Below are 6000 nucleotides of genomic sequence, written 5' to 3'. Positions count from 1 at the left end.
AATGTTCATAAATCCATGTTTACTCTATATTTTAGAAATGTGCAGCTGTCTGTCTGTGAGTCTGTTTGTTCAAGAACTCCTCTTACCACCAAATTTGGTAGGCAGCTTCCTCTTATCCTAACTTAAAGCAAGGGCAAGGTTGTGTCAGGACAATGGGATGTGCCTGGAATTTAAATGTTTCTCATAACATAGAAAGGGAGGGGTCTGGTAGGAGGGACAGTTAGTTATATTGAAGAATGACCACAGGGGGCAGCAAGGGGCCAGGGATGGGGACTGGGACACTATATCCCCATCTGGCCAGCAGGGGGCAGAGGTAGAGAAAGGGGCAGCTATCTACTATATATTTCAGAAAGTGTGTCTGTTTGTGTGAGTAGTTGTCTGTGTATCTATCTTTCCCCTAGCCCCGTGGTCCCCAACACGGTGCCCGCGGGCGCCATGGCGCCCGCGGGGGCACTTGCATGCGCCTGCCAGGTGCTCGGGGCTGGCCTGGCCCCGGGCCCATGGCGCGGCGCTTGCAGGGGGGAGGGGGAAGCGCCGTCCCCGGGCGCGCGGCGCGCGGCGCTTGCGGGGTGCTTGCGGGAGGGGGGGGGCACTGGCCCCGGGCGCGTGGCTATGGGGGGGCCCGGCCCCGGGCAAGCGGCTATGGGGGGGGGCTGCCCCCGGGCGCGCAAGTGTCCCCGCCCCCTGGCGCCCGGCGGGCGAACAGCCACGCCCCCTGGTGCCTGACAACCTCAAAAGGTTGGGGACCACTGATCTAGCCAGAGGACATGCACCTCTCCCCTACCTGTGCCCACTGCAGCTGCAGCAGCACGGAGAGGCATGTCTCATCTGGCCCCAAGGTGCTGCAGTGAGAGATGGCTGGGGTTGTCCTCTCTCCCCAGGGTAGCCTGCATACTGACCCCCTCACCTCCAGTACCACCCCAGAGCAATGATTGAAATGAAGAAAAACAAAATGTATTGATTAAGTTCCTGTGCAACACTGGGTAAATCTCCTAGTCCTGATATAAGGTATGATTTCTAGGACAGGACTTGCCCTACCCTGGTCTCTGGGTGAGCCTACTTGGGTTTGAACCTGGGCTGATTCCTCTGTCAGTTTAATGTCAGAGGGAGGCAGTAATAAAAGACTGTTTAGTAAAGGGCTCCTCAGAGGCCTATGCTTGTCTGTGTGTGGCAGCTGAAACGCCTTCCAGGAGCTACAGCAGGTGTCAGCTGTTCTACCACAAAGAGAAAACTTCTGGTCTTTGAAGCTGTTGACATTATGCAGCTTAGAGGTGTAATTTTTGAGCTACCATTGTTGACTGGATTTTCTTCCTTCTCATTATAGCTTGTGGCTATCTCCCTAGTCTCCATAAAATCTCCGGACATTCATTCAGTTCCCAACTAACTCTATGGGCAACAGAGTTGTTCTCTTGTTGAAGAACTAGGTCATTCCTCCAGGCTCCAGTGAACTCCAGGGGCATTCTGTTTCTATTAAAGTCTATGAGCTATCCTCTCTCTCCACTGAGGTGCTTAGGAATAGAAATGTACCTGTCACAGACACCATTGTTGGCTGAGTTAGAACAAGAAAGCCTGGGATTAATGCAAAGCAGAGTAGGGGCCGGGACTCCCCAGGAAAGGGCCTTAGAAATGAGTTTTCCAGAGCCAGGGAGATTTGGAATCAGGACTTAGGTTTTGCTCCTTACCGTTATTGGCTCATGTAACCTCAGATGAATCATTTGCCTCGTCTATGCCTGTTTTCCCATATATAGGAAATAATTCCAAGAGAGATGGGAGCAATTTTGCATGACATTAAAAAAAGATAAATAATTGATGAGAAAAATGTGAAATTCCTCGAAGAAACCGTCTGATTCATACAGATTGAACTTCTCTAGACCAGCACTCTCTGGTCCACAACATCCATGGTCCAGCATGATTTTAGTTAGCAGGATGTCCACTTATGGGTGTGGCCAGGATTCCTCATGTCCCATAAAGTTTGTTTACAGCCACCAGGCCTGGCTCTCAGTGTTCTGTGCTGTATTTAGCTCCAAGTTAACCCTGACTGTCTCTAAGGGCCCAGCAAGCAGTGGAAGTGCTGGTAATGCTGCTAGACAATTTGGCAAATTGTCTGGTTCAGCACCAGTCAGATCCCAAAGGTGCTGGAGTAGAGAGGTTCAGCCTTACCATTCGTCTAGCTCTGTTTCTGATGTGTAATCACTATGAATAGCGTTGAGGTGCTCAGATGGAAGTGGCACAGACAGTGCAGGTGGTGAGCCGGCTCCCAGGGATTCTCACACACTGAAAAGGAGCTGGGCAGTATTGAGATAGGAGACGTCCCTGGAAATGAATAGATGAGGAGAGCTCCCCATGGTTCCCTCACTACAGTACCCTGTGGTCACTAGTCTCAATGCCCCTGCACAGAGCTGGAGGGTGCTCTCCTGCTAGGCATGGTGTGGGTGTGGGTGGCTCACTAGGGGGCTCTTCCCTTTTGAGCTTCCTTCATCCTCCTCCCCACATACACTGTGTGGGGGAGGGGAAGGTATCAGTTGGTTCCACAGGTTTCGTCCGGCTGCTGGGCCTGTTCTGTCTGTGCAGACAGCTTCTCCCTATTTGTGAGCAACTTTATTTGTCCAAGAACCTGTTTTAGCGAGCAGATGAGCTGCTGCATTCGGGACCCTCTCCACACTATGCCCAGTGCCTCAGCCTGGAAGTGGCATGCCACACACTGTTTCAGACATGGCTCTGTGACAGGCTGTGGGTGACATGATGCACGTCACCACTGTACCTACCTGTTCCTGCTCCCTCAGAAGCACCCAACCCCAGGCTCTGTCGCCCCCCTGAGCTGTGGGACAAGTGGCTGTGTGGAGGAGACCGAGTAGGTGGCAGAGAGATGAAATCTCAGCTCTGTCTGGGGGCTCAGTGGGTTTCCGCTCTGTTGGCTGAGGCTGAGATTCAGAGAAAGAGACTAACAAAAGTGTGGGTGGGAAACCACAAAAGCCCACCCCGCTCCCCGTGCCATAGAGAGGGGAAATTGCTAAAATTCAGCAGCGGCAGAGACTCTTAGCCGCCTGAGGGCATTGGTACACACAGCATGCCCCTCTTCTCCCGGCTCATGCCTTAGCCCAGCCATGCCCCACCCCCCAGATGCTCCTGCCTATTCACCCCTAATCCCAATCCTGCCTGTTCACCCCTAATCCCAATCCTTAGGCCTAGAGACCAAAAATCACTTCCCTCTGATGGCTGCTCAGCGTCTCGTGACATGCGTTTTGGGATCTCAGCTCAGTTGCTAGCTGGTAGGCCAGGGACTGCACCTGTCCAGAGAATGGGCAGTAACTGGCTTCCTCTTAGCAGCATCACAAATGAAGCCAAGGAGGTTAAGATTCGGTCACAGGTATTTTTAGTAAAAGTCCCCAGCAGGACATGAGCAATAAAAAATAAATCATTGAGGCCCAATCCCTACCACATGGGGCAGGCAGCCACTGCATGGGGCTGAAGTCAGGGAGACCATGTAAAATCACAGAATCTGTGACCAGCTTGTAGCCTTATGAACGGGCATGGAGTGTCCTCAGCACCTACGAGTTCCTGTGTGTGGGGAGGGGGGGAGGGCCACGTTTGCAGGGGACAGTGAAGGAGGGAATTGCTCCAGCAAGCTTGTGCTGCTGCTGCCCAGCTGCTAGTCACTCTTGGGCAGGGCCACCAATGGGGGAGTAGGGGTGGGGAGAGAGGACAAGGGAGCAGTTGTCCCAGAGCCTGGCAGTATAAAGAGGCCTGGAGCTCCAGGCCCTTTAATTCACTGCCGGAGCCCCGCATGGCATGGTCTGGGTGGCACTGAGGTCTGGCTGCCCGTCGCCCCTCCTCTTCCACCAGAGGACTCAGCCCTTCCAGGGGGTCCAGGAGTTGGCCTCACACACATATTGCCTAGGGCCCAGCAAAGTCTGTCGCCAGCCTGGCTCTTTTACTTTTGGTGTGGGTGGGGGGTGACACAGGGCTTGTATAGGCCAGGAACAGAGGTTGTGATTATTAACCCCAACCTAACTTTGACATATTCTCAATCTACAAACCCACACTGGGCCAGCTTCCACACACACCCCTGCACTCATCCCGTGAAACCATGCAGGTTTCCACTCACTGACCTTTCAAAGCTCTGCCCAGTTAGGGCATCCCACACATGCCTGTACAGCCAGCAGGCCCTTGCAGCTTTGCATAGTCATTTTCCCTAAGACAAGCACTATCTTCAATAACCCCATTCTATGGTCAACATTTCCCTCAATACCAAGAACTGTCTTCAAGCACTGTGTGTGTGCTTATGGGAAATCACCATTCTAGCAAGGAAGCAATGCGTGGACCTGAGCAGAACATGAATCGTCATCAAGCCCTGGCAGGAACTATTGTATGAGAGGAGGAGACAGGCCCAACATCTGAGCAGCTTTCTGAAAATCATCGTCATTTATCTCTGCTGCGTCAGTTGTTTCACTTAGATCATGTACACCTGCCGATGAGCACAGAGCGTGAGAGAAGCAGAAAGAAAGAGAGAGAAAAAGTGGTAAGGAAAATATATTACTAAATATTGATCATTCTTTCTTTCCATGTGACCAGGACAAGGAAATCTATTTTTCGTATTTGCGTTATTTTTTGGACCATTGTATCGATAACATTTGACTATCTCAAAGAGCCTGCAGTACTGGCTAGGGACAAGTGCTGCTTTCGCCACTCTTATGGGCTGTTTTCTGGGCTGGAAAAAGTGTTTGGAACTCCCAAACTGTTGCTGACATCTGTCTTTGCCTGCTCCATGAAGGTGAGACATTTTTTTTTTAGCAAGAATTATTTTCTCTTGAAAAAACTGTCCAGGCTTTGGAGTAGTGACATGAGAGCTGCCCCAGAGCTCGGCTGTCTTGTTACTGCAGACACTGTCTACAATAGAGGCAATCCTTCATTAGAAGTTTTGTCATTCACTTTCTGGTCTTTTCCTTCTGTATTTGTACATGCCTTTGCTTCGGTTTTCACCCTATTTTTTCACCCGATCCATCTCTATTTTCTTAGTTTATGTTTCTAGAACTTTCTTCATATATAGCAATTGAGTTCATTTTATTTTTCTGATTTTGCTAAGATAGCTCTCACAGTGGTATAATACCTCTCCCTCTTTCCACTGATTCCTTTGTGCGAGATTTCTGCTGACCCTTTGCTCCCTTTTCCATCTCTCCTTAGTGCAGCATGAGTCTCCAAGAATATCTGAGTCTAAGTTTTGACCGTAAACTGTCCGCACAGATTCAGAATTGGGTTGGATGGGATTGTGGGTCAGTAAGCGATTGCCTGAGAGATTTGTTTATGCAAAATAGTTAAAAGAAAGAAAGAAAGAAAGAAAGAAAGAAAGAAAGAAAGAAAGAAAGAAAGAAAGAAAGAAAGAAAGAAAGAAAGAAAGAAAGAAAGAAAGAAAGAAAGAAAGAAAGAAAGAAAGAAAGAAAGAAAGAAAAACCCATTTCAGATGCTTCAGGGCAATTATTGAATGATCCGTCCCTTGTTGTCCACTCACAGCCTCTGCCAGTTAGAGGACTAGGGGCACCAGGAGCACGGGGGAAAGAAAGAAAGCAAAAAATAAAAGGCAGAGAGAGAGAGAGAGAGAGAGAGAAATACACACTCAACCCATAAACTGACCAAGATGTCTAGTAAAACCCAGATACACTGGGAGGTCCCAAGATGTAACCTCTAAAAGACCCTCCCTGACATTGTCTTCCCCTTTATGCACAGTGATGCACCTCAACTCTTTTCCGTATTGCACTGGGCTGTAAGGGCAGCATGTGTATGGTTGGGAGTAGGGGACAGTTGTTCTCCCAATTACTAGCCACCTGTTATCATTCCCAAACATCCTCAATGGAAGAGAATTTTAACATCAGACCAAAATGCAGGACAATGAGGTGTGTGTGTGTGTGTGGCGCGTGTACACATGCACATGCATTTCATTTATAAATGTTAAGGCCAGAAAGCACCACCGTGGTAATCTAGTCTGACCTCCTGGACAACACAACC

The 6000-nt window shown here is 49.7% G+C and overlaps 1 protein-coding gene across 2 annotated transcripts in view; it reads left to right on the top strand.

Moving 5' to 3' along the window:
- Positions 1–4394: 4394 nt before the first annotated feature.
- The window catches only part of CD4 (CD4 molecule), a 36531-nt gene continuing 34925 nt past the window's right edge, over positions 4395–6000 (top strand). The window contains exon 1 of one of the 2 annotated variants that reach the window (XM_075903755.2): positions 4395–4519. The gene's annotated coding sequence lies outside the window, so the exon portion shown is untranslated. The remainder of the gene's footprint in view (positions 4520–6000) is intronic. The other variant, XM_075903737.2, reaches the window with a different exon arrangement.

Source organism: Pelodiscus sinensis, chromosome 1 (genome assembly GCF_052426305.1).
Source record: "Pelodiscus sinensis isolate ZL-2025 chromosome 1, ASM5242630v1, whole genome shotgun sequence".
NCBI lineage: Eukaryota > Metazoa > Chordata > Testudines > Trionychidae > Pelodiscus > Pelodiscus sinensis.
The sequence above is the reverse complement of the archived record's forward strand: the minus strand, read 5'-3'. Positions and strand labels throughout refer to the sequence as shown.